The 14,337-nt window shown below is 47.9% G+C and overlaps 1 long non-coding RNA gene across 2 annotated transcripts; it reads left to right on the top strand.

Annotated features, from left to right (window-relative positions):
- The first annotated feature begins 228 nt into the window (after positions 1-228).
- LOC144734508 (uncharacterized) lies at positions 229-9,828 on the top strand. 2 transcript variants are annotated; one of them, XR_013588526.1, is made up of 3 exons: positions 229-936; positions 1,611-2,949; positions 4,084-9,828. It is a non-coding gene; the product is annotated as an uncharacterized LOC144734508 (long non-coding RNA). The 2 variants fall into 2 exon arrangements; XR_013588525.1 differs by lacking the exon at positions 229-936 and having other exon boundaries at positions 1,411-2,949.
- Positions 9,829-14,337: the final 4,509 nt, after the last annotated feature.

The raw sequence follows: 14,337 nt of genomic DNA, 5'->3' as shown, positions 1-14,337 counted from the left end.
GCCGCTCTCGAGCGGTCGACGACGAACTACTTCCTTGAGCTGCGCGCCTGAGCGGAGTGATACAGAAACGCGTATAGATGCAGTAACGCGGCGGTGCCGGCTAACAGCGGCGTGTGCGTAGTACAGTGCACCTGGCCGCACTGTATCGGCAGTAAAGTATTCATAGCGACGTTGTTAGGCGCTCGGCGCGGCGCTTACCGTGGAACGCGTCCACTGCATTCGTCGACGGGGACTTACCGACGTTACAAAGCCAGGAGGTGCGATGATGTTTAGGTCTCGAATGAGGAGGGATTTGTTATTTCGTCCGTTCGCGGTTGTTCGGGATCGGGGCGAGCTTCAAGGATGATGATACCAGCAACAGCGAACCCAGAAGGGGCATTCGGGACTTGAGTCGACAGCGAGGTGCAACCGTAACGTTGTGGATACAATGCTTGAAGTTGGCACAGTTGGTGCATCAGCCAGTCATCTCAATCAGTCATCCCATGGCACCTGGGTCTGTCTCGTGACCTGTCATCGAGGCTTCGACACTTTACGTGGCCTCGGTACACTTTGCCAGGCACTAGCGCCATGACGACGTCACCGCCACTTAGTGGCGAGCGGCAGCTATTGCTGTGTGTGGTTGATTGATTGGTCGAGTATCTCACTGACTAACCCCCCTCCTTGACACGGCCGTCGCATCTCTCAAGGCGGCGCGTCGCCATCCCCGATCTCCCCGTGCCCTCCACATCCTCATGGTCAAGCACCACCTCCTCATCCACCTCATCAACCATCCTCCGCCGCGCCGCCAGGAGACACCGAGACAGGAGACTGGGGTTCAGCAGCGATGTGCTCACGATGATTCCGCTTGTTTACCCAAGAGAGCATCGCTGACCCTCAAGACTTTGTCAGGAGGGTCGTGCCAAGTAGGGGGGCGATGTTGCTGCTCTATGATCCCAGGTGAGTGATCTTCAGCTGATTGAGATGATTGACCAATACCGTTTACACTCGCTCACTTAAACACAATTGCACACACTGCAGTACAGGTCGAGAACACACGCTCCAATAGCTGCCGCTCGCCACGAAGGGGCCGTCCATAAATGACGTCACGCACCTAGGGGGGGTCAGACATTTGTGACGAGGGGGGGGGGGGTTTGAGAAATGTGTCGTCACATCAAAATGCGCAACTTAAAATAAATATAGACAACACGTTATACTTAATTAAATGTTTTAAAATAAATGTTTTCTACAACATCAGAGTGCAGCGCCACATTAAATACGCACTACAATGACAATAGTTTAAAGCGATTTGAAGCATGTTTTATTTTGGGGGGGGGGGCAGAGCTTTGTGACATTATATTTGAGGGGGGTCTGACTTTTTGTGACGCCGTGTGACTAGTGGGGGGGGGGGGGGGGTCAAAAATCGTCCAAAATCGCGTGACGTCATTTATGGATGGCCCCTAAGTGGCAGTAACGTCACTTTGGCGCTTGTGCCAAGGTAGGTGCACCTTGAGGCCATGTGAAGTGTGGAAGGTGCGTTGACAGGCTACGGGACAGGCCCAGGTACTATAGGTTGACTAACTGAGACGACTTGCAGATGCCACACCAGTGCCCCCTACTGTGCCAACTTGCAGCGTTTTATCCGCCGGTCGCCTCCACTCGTGAGCGTCTCTCCTTCACCCTGCGCTGTAACTGGAGGGCGACTGCCTCCAACTGCCCAACAGTGAGTGCCCTTCATGATCATAGGAACTGTGATTCAAATTTAACAATAGACGATATACATAACATATACGACCAAACTGTTCAGCCATAGCTGGCTGCATGAGTCACTCCATAACAGCAGGAATATCAGTAGCAGTATAAAAAAAATTAAATATACCTGTAAAGTTGATTTGAAGCTTTCGTGACTGCAGGAATCCATACTCTTTGGTTCTTTTGGTAAAGTCACTTAGTTATAAAATAAAATAAATCACGACGTTTCGATCGCAACACAAGCGGTCGTCCTCAGGCGGAAAAAATATAATCCAGCAGTGGAACTGCTGAACCAGCGAGAGAGCAGTTACAACAAGGTTATATATGTGGCAATGGGCAAGCAAGCGGGGTCTGAGCTGGAAAGGAATTCCATCCACGGACGTAAGCACGTCAGTTGTGTTAATGGCGGAGATTAGGGAGAGAGGGATTAGGGAGGAAGATTAGCATGAATGAGCTTCCGTCGCTGCATAAGAGTATCATGCCCGCATATGCGCACAACAGCAGTGTTAATAAGAGATTAGCACCATGAGAGTGCAATCCAAAGGACGTGAACATGAGAGTGCAATCCAAAGGGCATGTGAGCCTGAGAGGTGCAATCCAAAAGACATGTGAGCATGAGAGTACAATCCAAGGGACATGTGAGCATGAGAAGTGCAATCCAAAGGACATGTGAGCATGAGAGTGCAATCCAAAGGACATGTGAGCATGAGAGTGCAATCCAAGGGACATGTGAGAGATCTAAGAGAGAGACATAGAGAGAGACACACAGAGTCAGAAATAACAGCTGACATAGGCAGATAGGATGGAAACATCACAGTCAGTTAAGACTTTACCTGGTTAATAACGTCCTTCCAATGATTGCTCAGTTTGTACCCCAGCTCGGACCCCGCTTGCTTGCCCATCGCCACATATATAACCTTGTTGTAACTGCTCTCTCGCTAGTTCAGCAGTTCCACTGCTGGATTATATATTTTCCGCCTGAGGACGACCGCTTGTGTTGCGATCGAAACGTTGTGATCTATTTTATTTTATACCTACGTGACTTTACCGAAAGAACCAAAGAGTATGGATTCCTGCAGTCATGAAAGCTTCAAATCAAGATTGAACCGCCTCTACGGAGAGGGTTTCCACACATCTGTTAGAGCTTTTAACAGACTGCGAGACAAGAAGGCTCACCTGATCGAGTCACTAACCTTTCTCAAGAGATGCCGCGATAGCAAGGTAATACCGATCGCATTTACACTCAAATCTGCTGCTATCACTTCAACTAACGCTAAACGGATCTTGTTCAAAGCTAGCCTATCACTAATCTCAGAGAGAATAAGATTGCTCCGATTTGAACTTGATAATTTAGACAACTCTCTTACAATTACCCTTAAAATTAACAGATAAAATGTCCACTTCTGATTGGGACCATGTAGATAACATGACAGTCTCTTCTGCTACTTCAATGTCAACCAAATGTAAATTTAACTTGATCGTTAAATTCAACCTCCTGTCAAAAAAGAAGCCAGAGCCACACGTTAAAAAGTTAGATGTTAACAAGATTGTCATCAATCAGAGTAACATCCCAATTTTCGACAGCCTAAAATCGGTACTAGCTAAAGGGTTGAATTTCGCAGTCACCCCTAAACATATCCCAGTGGATGATATAATTTCCCAGGTCGAGGTAGCCCTCAAAGGCTTGGGAGACATCCAGGCAGACGTTGCTAGATCTGAAATCGCTGCTATCCTCAAATACGCTAAGAAACCCATTAGCAACATCAGCAAGGACGAGCATTTTGAACTCTCTAAATAAAAAAATCCAGATGACATTGTTATCCTCTCAGCCGACAAGGATAAAACCACTTACAACAACAAAATTTAGGACCTTAATGATGGCAGCTATCTTGATTTGAAGCTTTCATGACTGCAGGAATCCATACTCTTTGGTTCTTTCGGTAAAGTCACGTAGGTAAAAATAAAATAAATAAAATCGCAACATTTCGATCGCAACACAAGCAAACTTCATCAGGTGGGGCAACCACAGCAAGAAAATGCTGAAGTCGGCGGGAGAGCTGCCGTGGCAAGAGGTTATATAGATGTTGAGGCATGAATGGCAACTCGGAGGCAGATTTTCTTAGGGCTTACGCCAAGGGTTTATTAAGGGCTTATGCCTATTACTGTTTAGGGCTAATATACATCTCCCCAGGAGTAGGGTACTGGGCTCCCTAGCACACCGGCTATCTGGGCTTTTCCCTCATCGCCAAGCCGAGGGCTTAACCAACCTCGGCTGACAGGGTAAAGCAGCACCCCCTAGCCTGGTGCTAATTTCCCCTACCCTGGGTCCCAACTTCCATCCTCTCACGTTCTCAGACTCTCACGACGACCCTGCTCACGTCACCGTAAGTGACGTGTTTGAAGAGAAGACCGGCACACAACCCAAGACTAGGGCAGCACGTTACTGGACACATTTTGGAGACAGTCCCCACATGGGACACTGTAAAGTGTCCGAGGAAGGCGGGAGACGAAGAAACGACCCCACTAGCCGTCACCGCATCCGCACGACCCATGAGCGTGTGCATGACGCCGGCCCGCTCCTCCGCGCGGCGTCGGACGTCGGAATTGGCGGTGTTCTGGCCAGTGTCAAATTCGCCGACACATCCGCCGGGTGAGGCGCCGCTGGTGGCATTACTGGCGGGGGTTCTGCAGGCGCACATAAAGGCAGGGCATCGCTCGCGCCATCACAACCCGTTCGGCCTTGCTTGGCGCACACGACAGTCACCCGGCCCCTGCGCAGTGGGGATGAGGGGATTCCGGCCAGCGCAAGAGAAGAGAAATAAACTAAAATACACAAATTCAGATGCGTTGGATGCACAACTAACACGGCGATGAACCCAAATACAGTAGAACCTCGGAGATGGAACGCACCAGAACCCGAACAAATCGGTGTTCGAACAATCAGTGTTAGAATGGCCATCTGGAATGAATTAAGTTCGATCTCCAGGATACCACTGTATGTACACCTTCACCCATGCAACACAGATGGCGGGGTTCCCCGACCCCCCAGCCACCGTTCCTTCCACTAGGTGGTGATAGAGCGAAGGCAGCAACTGCCTAGCGCTCACGCATTCACACCCTAATTAGGATGTCATCTGACATCCTGGGTCAAGACGTCATGCGTCAGAGCCAACCCTTGTCCTGGGGCGAAGAAGCTGTGCTTCAGGGACGCCCCCAGGATCTGCATTTTAGTTAAAGAAAATAGTTTGGAGTGAAAATTGGCCGAAATAGTGGTCGCACGCATGATGGCGCATTTTAACTTCCTCACGCGCCCACACCAAAATGGCGGCCGCAGGTGCAAACCGCATCTCCGCGGTCCTCAGGTGAACAAAGCTCCATACAAACCATACATTGTTAACAATCAGGAGAAATGTTTCTCACAGACACACATTAACAACACTCACGAGCGAAGCTCTATACAGTATACACAACAACAATCGCGACTCCGCAACGGCAACAAACCAAATGTCACAAGACGAATCATTAACACGGCAACCCACGGGATATTAACGGAGCTGGAGACCCTCACATAGCCGAATTAATCATTAACTGGCTCCTTAAGACTACGATCCTGACACCGCAATTAACAACAATGTTACATGCGGACACCCGACACGAACGTCACGGACAGACGCAACTTATCGAAAGCCAACTTATGCCCCGCAACCCGGCGGGAAAACAATAAAAAAAAATAACACGAACTCACAACCCGGCGCACGCAAGATGAATGAAGTGTCAACAGGGGCCGGTGTGCGCCGTGTCATGCTTCGCCTGACAAGCTGTGAAGAGCGGGGGACGGCAGGGTGGCAACGTGAGACGCCTCGAAGAATCTTGAACGGTGAGCGCAGCCTCCTCTTGTGAACAGCTCCGGTGTCTCGCAATCGAGCCAGGGGCGGGAGTGCTCATGCCCCGGCAGCAGCAACGACGGCGGCTCCCCCCGCGGCTCCAGCACTCTCTCTTTGAAGGTGGTGTACAGCGTCGACGTCCTCTCCTTGCGGCTCCCCCCCGTGCAACAGCTGCATCAGCAGCAGGATGTGCACCACACGTGAGTGCTAGGAGAAGAGGACATGAGGTTGGGGGGGGGGACGTGGGCGGGGCTAGCAGTAAACCAGCAGGTATGATGGAAACAACAAGGTCAGGCATTACCTGGTTGATAACATCCTTCCAATGATTGTTCAATTTGTATCCATCTTCTCGGTTGAAGTTTTGTCTGTTTATATATCTGGATGGCTTCATGAACAAACCTTTGATAGTAGCCCGAAGATTTGCAGAGTACCTTGGTCTCAGAAAAAACAATATGCGAGTTCACAGCATTATAACAATGGTCAGCTACGGCAGAGATATTGGTTACGTCATGTTTCAGATCTGCCTTGTGTTCGCGAACATGCTCCGAGACATGTCGTTTCGTTTCCCCAATGTAACTGCTACCGCAGGTACAACTCAATTTGTTTAACACGCAGGCTTGTGCGACCAATATTATTCATAATCAACAAATCCCTACTAAAAACGACAATTTAAAAACAAAACCGTAATGAACTTGACTAACACTGATTTAACCACTGACATGATTTCTGTCCTTTCTAAAAGCCTTAACTTTGCCGTTACCCCACGCACAATTCCAGTGGATGAGATAATTGCTGAGGTAGAATCAGCAGTAAGACTCCTTCCGCATAATGAGGCAGAGATGACTAGACACGAGGTTGCCAAAATAATTGAGGATAGTAAAGTACCAAAAGTAAACATTAGCTCGAACGAGGCAAAAGCCTTAAGAGAGCTTCGTCTAAATAAAGATATTCAAATCCTGGCAGCTGATAAGGGCCGCACAACGGTAGTGATGTCACGATCCGATTATGATAATAAAATTAAAGATTTATTAGAAGAAAGTACCTACATTTAAATTAAACGAGATCCAACTAATACTTTGGAACGTAAGACTACTGCAATCATTGCAAATTCATTAATCCCGAAAAATGAGCAATTCCTAATTAAGCCAAGGGCTTCAAAACCACCTAAACTGTATGGGCTACCAAAGATTCGTAAAATCAGCATCCCATTACGACCAATAGTCAGTACAATTGGCTCTACCACATATAAATTAGCTAAATATATAACTAAACAAATACAGCCCTACATCGGTAGGACATCTTCATTCATAAGAAATTCAGAACATCTTGTGAATGTGATCAAAGATATTAAACTTAACCCTAATGATATTTTGGTGAGTTTTGATGTTATTTCGCTATTCACTAAGGATCCAGTGAGCGAGTCGCTTAAATTACTTGATACACTGGTAAAGAATACAGGTTTACCAAAAGATATTCCGAAACTCGCTGACCATTGTTTAAATAACACTTCTTATGGAGAGGCGATTTCTTTAAACAAAGGGAGGGAGCAGCAATGTGCTCTTCTTTATCTCCTGCTATAGCAAATTTGTACATGGAAAACCAAAGCACTTGCCTCGAGCACATTAAAACCATCCTTTTGGTTTAGATATGTGGATGACACTTTGGTTGTCTGGCCACATGGTAAAGATACACTTAACCATTTTCTAAATCATCTCAATGCACAAAACCCGGCCATTCAGTTCACCATGGAAATGGAGGTGAATAAAACACTCCCGTTCCTGGATATTTACTTGGACATGGCCTAAATGGTAAAATAACACACAGCGTTTACATAAAGCAAACACACACTGATGCCTATCTGAATGCAGATACGCATCATCACCCAGCTCAGAAATCCTCTTTTATCAAGACGCTCATACATCGGGCTAAAACAGTGTCAGATGGTGAAAGTCAAGTGAGAGAGATTAAACATGTTGAAGAAGCACTAAGACAGAATGGCTACAATAATGCTCAAATTAACAGAGCACTAAATGCCAAATCACGATTGCAAAGCAACACTGCTGAAAGCGATCAGATTGTTAAAACAATTAAAATACCATATATCTCAGGAGTAACTGACAAATTAGCCTGTGTTTTGCAAAAGCAAAACATTACAGTAAGATTTGGTACAGTACACAACATTCAAAAACTAGTAACTTGCACTAAAGACGAATTACCTAAATTATCAACAGAAGGTGTATATCGGATTAATTGTTTATGTGGCAAATGCTATATTGGACAGACGGGGCGTAACATTAGTGTAAGACTAAAAGAACACCAGAGAAATATTAAACTATCGCAAACAACTGTCGGCAGTGGCAGAACATGCTTGCCAACAGGGACACTCAATTGATTTTAATAACGTTGAAGTGTTGTGTAAAACTAGTTACTACTGGCAAATACTAATTAGAGAATCCATTGACATTGAGAGAAACAGAAATAACTTTAATCGCTCAGACAGCTACAGGCTCAGTGCGGCCTGGAAGCGTATTATTAAATAAGATACATTACAATTCCTTATAGGGGAAACACACACTAACTGATAATTGTTTTTTTACCCTTCTATCTGGCAACAAAACTGACACCTTTTTACAAGGAGTCATGTTTACATAGACCACAATGTGCACATTATCAGAGTTATGTTTTTTGTTTGCATTATGACCTTTTTCGAGTCATGTTTACATAGACCACAATACCTGCGGTCATAATATGTAAACATGACTCCTTGTAAAAAGGTGTCAGTTTTGTTGCCAGTTAGAAAGGTAAAAAAACTATTATCATATTTTTACTGGCAAATGAGGTTCCAATGGTGTAAACACTAACTGATTACTAACGTAGCATAATTACAATAAAACACAATACAACTGTCTTCTTGGTTCTTTCGGTAAAGTCACGTAGAAGGGAAATAATAAAATAATAAAAATAAAACATAATAAAATACATTTCTCACGACGTTTCGGCCACAACGCAAGCAGCCGTCCTCAGGTGAAGAACAGGTCTGTCGGAAAGACAGCATCTGAATGAACACCACCAAGCTTGGCAGCGTATATTTAAGCTGGGTTAAGGGAGTCAGGGCGCCTTGACAAAGGAATTTGCATATCAACAGAGGAATTTAGTATATTTATGGAAAATGCAGATATGAGATTAGTCACTACTTGTGGAATGCGTAGGAGGTGGGGGGGGGGTCTCAAAGTCATTATGCCCGTGCATTATGTAGGATTAGCAGCTACAAAGGAAGGAGGTAGGGTTAGCAGTAATAAAGGGAAGGAATTTTCAATAGTAAGGAGCTGCAGCAGCCAAACCACCACGTAAAAAACTAAAATATAAACTACATCAATATCATCAATATACTAAATATACTCTCCAATAAGCTGAGCTACTAACAGTGAGTCATACATTACAATTCTATGTCGCAGAAAATATAATATGCCTCCAGCTAAACTTTTTCCTTACATCACACGGATCTACCCCGTACTATATACTGCCATAGACAAACCCAAAATTAAATGGCATACTGCATTACTATATACCATATTGTAATATTACAATATGTATTATTCTACCCACCCTACTGTATACCACACTGCTATATATTCACTATACAATTACGATAGTATATATTACCTTATACATTCTTGATTCAAAACTGAATTTTGAAGATCACATTGATAAAAAGACAAAAATAAAAATTGGTTTTCTGTATCGACACAAGCACTGCTTCCCCCCTATGTTCCGTTTGGAATTGATAAAAGCTACCATACTGCCTCTACTTGATTACTGTGACATCGTGTATAAATCAGCCCCAAGTACTGTACTGAAGAAGCTTAACTCAATGTATCACTCGGCCTTAAGGTTTGCATTGAACTGCCCATATAGGACTCACCAGTGTGATCTTTACATTGGGTCAAACTTAACATCTCTCAATGTTCGACGGCTTGTGCATCAGATCTTATTTATTCATGATGTACTTACAAAAAAATCCGCAGATTACCTGCTGGATCTCCTCTCTGTTTCAAAGAACAAATTTGACCTAAGATCTTCGCTCATTTACCAGCTTCACATTCCCTATTGCCGTACAAATACTGGAGGAAGGGCCTGTGCTAATTGATGCCCCCAGGGTCTGGAATGCTATCTTATATCTTTCTTCTTATATATGTAATAAAGGACTCTTTCACTGTGTCTGTCTCCATTGTCCTTTATTGGGTTCTTTACACTTGTCCCACACGGCCCTTGCTCAGAGCCTCCCCGCTTGGCAGCTCGACAGCTGCCGTCGCTCCCGTAGCCTTTCTCCACTCCGATGCAGCTCCGCTGCAGGTTCCCTTGTGCAGTCCTCCGGCTGCTCTCACTGCAGCTCCACCGCTGCTCCCTGTTCCTCCCTTGCTCGGTCACCGCTGGCTGACGGTGCCGAGTCTCACCGTGTGGCGATCTCGCCACTCTCCACTCTCCGCCCTGCGTGGCCTCACTCTGTCTCTATTCCCAAACTCTCCTCTCGTCTCTTCCGGTTCTCTCCCTTAATAACTTACCCCTCTCTCTCACGTGACCTAACCCCGTGACGTCATATCCGCGAGGCCGTTTACGCCTGCATCTAACCTATATAATTCATTTTTTGTCTGTCTGTCTGTCTGTCCATCCGTCTGCGTACGCTCCCTTGCGGGGGATGTAGCCCTCGGACCGTGGGGTTCGCCGAGATAAGATTTTGCAGGTGGGCACGCCCCCGGCCCCGCGGTAAACTTAGGCATTTCCGATTTTTCGTCTCTAAACTTTAAATCGGCCCGATTATCGATTTAGTGCGATTTCTCTTTAATTATTTATTTAAATCTTTATTTATTTAATATCGCCGACCGGCGCGGACCACGGCGGTTGCCCCTGGCAACGGGTAGCAACAACTTCGCTGCGGGGTGGACGCCATTTTTAATTCCCGTTAAAAATATGCGCACGCATTAACACGCGACTCTGAGGTAAATTCATCAAAGTTTCACGTCCTCTTCACTCCCCCCCCCCACCCCAATGTGTGCAATTACTATTATAGGGTCGGTAGATAATAAAATTATAGCGATTAGACAGTATTATTGTAGGGGGGGGGGGGGGGGAGGGTAACGGCCCCAGTACCCAGCCTCAGCCGGGTGGGCAATCTAGGCGAGGCCGGAGGCTCTGCACGGTACTAGGCCTCGACACGCAACTCTGTCAGGCGACGACTTTGTGGTATAAACTCGATATACCCAGCGTTGCCCGGGGGAAAAATACATTTAAAATCTTCTGAAAACTTTAAAACATACCATCCCAATGAAAATACAACTGTGTAATTAAAACTCTAAACCAGACCGCGCCAAGAATCGATTCTATGAATCGCGAAAAGGAATCGAAGGTTGTAGATTCATTTAGAATCGCCTTATTTCCGTTTAATATAAGTTGGTTATAGAGTTGATATAAACTGCTACGAATGGGAAATATCCGGTGTTGACCGGGGCTAAAATATAATTAAAAACTCCTGAAAACTTTAAAACATAACATAACAATGAAAATAAAACTCTGTAATTAAAAATGGAAACCTCCAATGCGCCAGGAATCGATTCTTTGAATCGCGCAAAGGAATCATCGAAGGTTGTAGATTCCTTTAGGATCGCCCTTAGGGAGAGTTGTGAGGGAGAGTGGTGAGGGAGAGTGGTGAGGGAGAGTGGTGAGGAAGAGTGGTGAGGGAGAGTGGTGAGGGAGAGTGGTGAGGGTGATTGGTGAGGGTGAGTGGGGAGGGTGAGTGGGGAGGGTGAGTGGCGGTTGTTAGTGGTGATTAGTGAGGGGTGAGTGGTGAGGGTGAGTGGTGATTGGTGAGTGGTGATTGGTGAGGGTGAGTGGGGAGGGTGAGTGGCGGTTGTTAGTGGTGATTAGTGAGGGGTGAGTGGTGAGGGTGAGGGTGAGGGTTGAGTGGTGAGCAGTGAGAGTGAGTGGTGATTGGTGAGGGTGTGATTGGTGAGGGTGAGTAGTGAGGGTGAGTCGTTGTTGTGAGGGTGAGTGGTTGTTGTGAGGGTGAGTGGTGAGGGTGAGTGGTAAGAGTAAGTGGTGAGGGTGAGTGACGGTTGTGAGAGGTGATTAGTGAGTGGTGAGGGTGAGTGGTGAGGGTTAGTGGTGAGCATGAGTGGTGAGGGTGAGTGTTGAGCGTGAGTGGTGAGGGTGAGTGGTGATTGTTGAGGGTGTGATTGGTGAGGATGAGTGGTGAGGGTGAGTGGTGAGGGTGAGTGGCGGTTGTGAGTGGTGATTAGTGAGGGGTGAGCGTGAGTGGTTAGGGTGAGTAGTGAGGGTGAGCAGTGAGGGTGAGTGGTGATTGGTGAGGGTGTGATTGGTGAGGATGAATGGTGAGTGGTCAGGGTGAGTGGTGAGGGTGAGCGGTGAGGGAGAGTGGTGAGGGAGAGTGGTGAGGGAGAGTGGTGATGGAGAGTAGTGAGTGGTGAGGGTGAGTGGTAAGTGGTGAGGGTGAGTGGTGATTGGTGAGGGTGAGTGGTGAGGGAGAGTGGTGAGGGTGAGTAGTGAGTGGTGAGGGTGATTGGTGAGGGTGAGTGGTGAGGGTGAGTGGGGAGGGTGAGTGGCGGTTGTTAGTGGTGATTAGTGAGGGGTGAGTGGTGAGGGTGAGCGTGAGTGGTGAGGTTGAGTGGTGAGCACTGAGGGTGAGTGGTGATTGGTGAGGGTGTGATTGGTGAGGATGAGTGGTGAGGGTGAGTGGTGAGGGTGAGTGGTAAGAGTGAGTGGTGAGGGTGAGTGACGGTTGTGAGAGGTGATTAGTGAGTGGTGAGGGTGAGTGGTGAGGGTTAGTGGTGATTAGTGAGGGGTGAGTGGTGAGGGTGAGTGGCGGTTGTGAGTGGTGATTAGTGAGGGGTGAGTGGTGAGGGTGAGCGTGAGTGGTGAGGGTGAGCAGTGAGGATGAGTGGTGATTGGTGAGGATGTGATTGGTGAGGATGAGTGGTGAGTGGTCAGGGTGAGTGGTGAGCGGTGAGGGTGAGTGTTGAGGGTGAGTGGTGAGCAGTGAGGGTGAGTGTTGAGGGTGAGTGGTGAGTAGTGTAGGTGAGTGGTGAGCGTGACTGGTGAGTGGTGAGGGTGAGTGGTGAGGGAAAGTGGTGAGGGTGAATGGTGAGGGTGAGTGGTGAGGGTGAATGGTGAGGGTGAGTGGTGAGGGTGAGTGGTGATTAATGAGAGGTGAGTGGTGAGGGTGAGCGTGAGTGGTGAGGGTGAGGTTGAGTGGTGAGCGGTGAGGGTTAGCAGTGAGGGTGAGTGGTGATTGGTGAGGGTGCGATTGGTGAGGATGAGTAGTGAGGGTGAGTGGTTGTTGTCAGGGTGAGTGGTGAGGGTGAGTGATGAGGGTGAGTGGTAAGAGTGAGTGGTGAGGGTGAGTGACGGTTGTGAGAGGTGATTAGTGAGTGGTGAGGGTTAGTGGTGAGCATGAGTGGTGAGGGTGAGTGTTCAGCGTGAGTGGTGAGGGTGAGTGGTGATTGTTGAGGGTGTGATTGGTGAGGATGAGGGGTGAGTGGTGAGGGTGAGTGGCGGTTGTGAGTGGTGATTAGTGAGGGGTGTGTGGTGAGGGTGAGCGTGAGTGGTGAATGGTGAGGGTGAGTGGTGAGGGTGAGTGTAGGGTGAGCAGTGAGGGTGAGCAGTGAGGGTGATTGGTGAGGGTGTGATTGGTGAGGATGAGTGGTGAGTGGTCAGGGTGAGTGGTGAGGGTGAGTGGTGAGGGTGAGTGGTGAGAGGTGAGGGTGAGTGTTGAGGGTGAGTGGTGAGTAGTGAGGGTGAGTGGTGAGCGTGACTGGTGAGTGGTGAGGGAGAGTGGTGAGGGAGAGTGGTGAGGGTGAATGGTGAGGGTGAGTGGTGAGTGGTGAGGGTGAGTGGCAAGTGGTGAGGGTGAGTGGTGATTGGTGAGGGTGTGATTGGTGAGGATGAGTGGTGAGGGTGAGTAGTGAGGGTGAGTGCTGAGCGTTGAGGGTGAGTGGTTGTTGTGAGGGTGAGTGGTGAGAGTGAGTGGTGAGGGTGAGTGGTGATTGTTGAGGGTGTGATTGGTGAGGATGAGTGGTGAGTAGTGAGGGTGAGTGGTGACGGTGAGTGGTGAGGGTGAGTGTTGAGGGTGAGTGGTGAGGGTGAGTGGCGGTTATGAGTGGTGATTAGTGAGGGGTGAGTGGTGAGGGTGAGCGTGAGTGGTGAGGGTGAGCAGTGCGGGTGAGTGGTGATTGGTGAGGGTGTGATTGGTGAGGATAAGTGGTGAGTGGTCAGGGTGAGTGGTGAAGGTGAGTGGTTGTTGTGAGGGTGAGTGGTGAAGATGAGTGGTGAGGGTGAGTGGCGGTTGTGAGTGGTGATGGGTGAGTGGTGAGCGGTGAGGGGTGAGTGGTGAGCGTGAGTGGTGAGGGTAAGTGGTGAGGGTGAGTGGTGAGGGTGAATGCTGAGTGGTGAGGGTGAGTGGTGAGAGAGTGGTTAGTTTTGAGGGTGAGTGGTGAGGTTGAGTGGTGAGGGTTAGTGGAGAGTGGTGAGTGGTGATTGGTCAGTGGTGATTGGTGAGGATGAATGGTGAGAAGTGAGAGTGAAGTTGAGTGGTGAGGGTGAGTGGTGGCTGTGACGGTGAGTGGTGACGGTGAGTGGTGAGGGTGAGTGGTGAGGGTGAGTGGTGAGGCTGAATGGTGAGGGTGAATGGTGAGAGTGAGTGGTGAGTGGTGAG

This window comes from Lampetra planeri, chromosome 51 (genome assembly GCF_965212315.1).
Source record: "Lampetra planeri chromosome 51, kcLamPlan1.2.h2, whole genome shotgun sequence".
NCBI classification, from domain to species: Eukaryota; Metazoa; Chordata; class Hyperoartia; order Petromyzontiformes; family Petromyzontidae; genus Lampetra; species Lampetra planeri.
The sequence above is the reverse complement of the archived record's forward strand: the minus strand, read 5'-3'. Positions and strand labels throughout refer to the sequence as shown.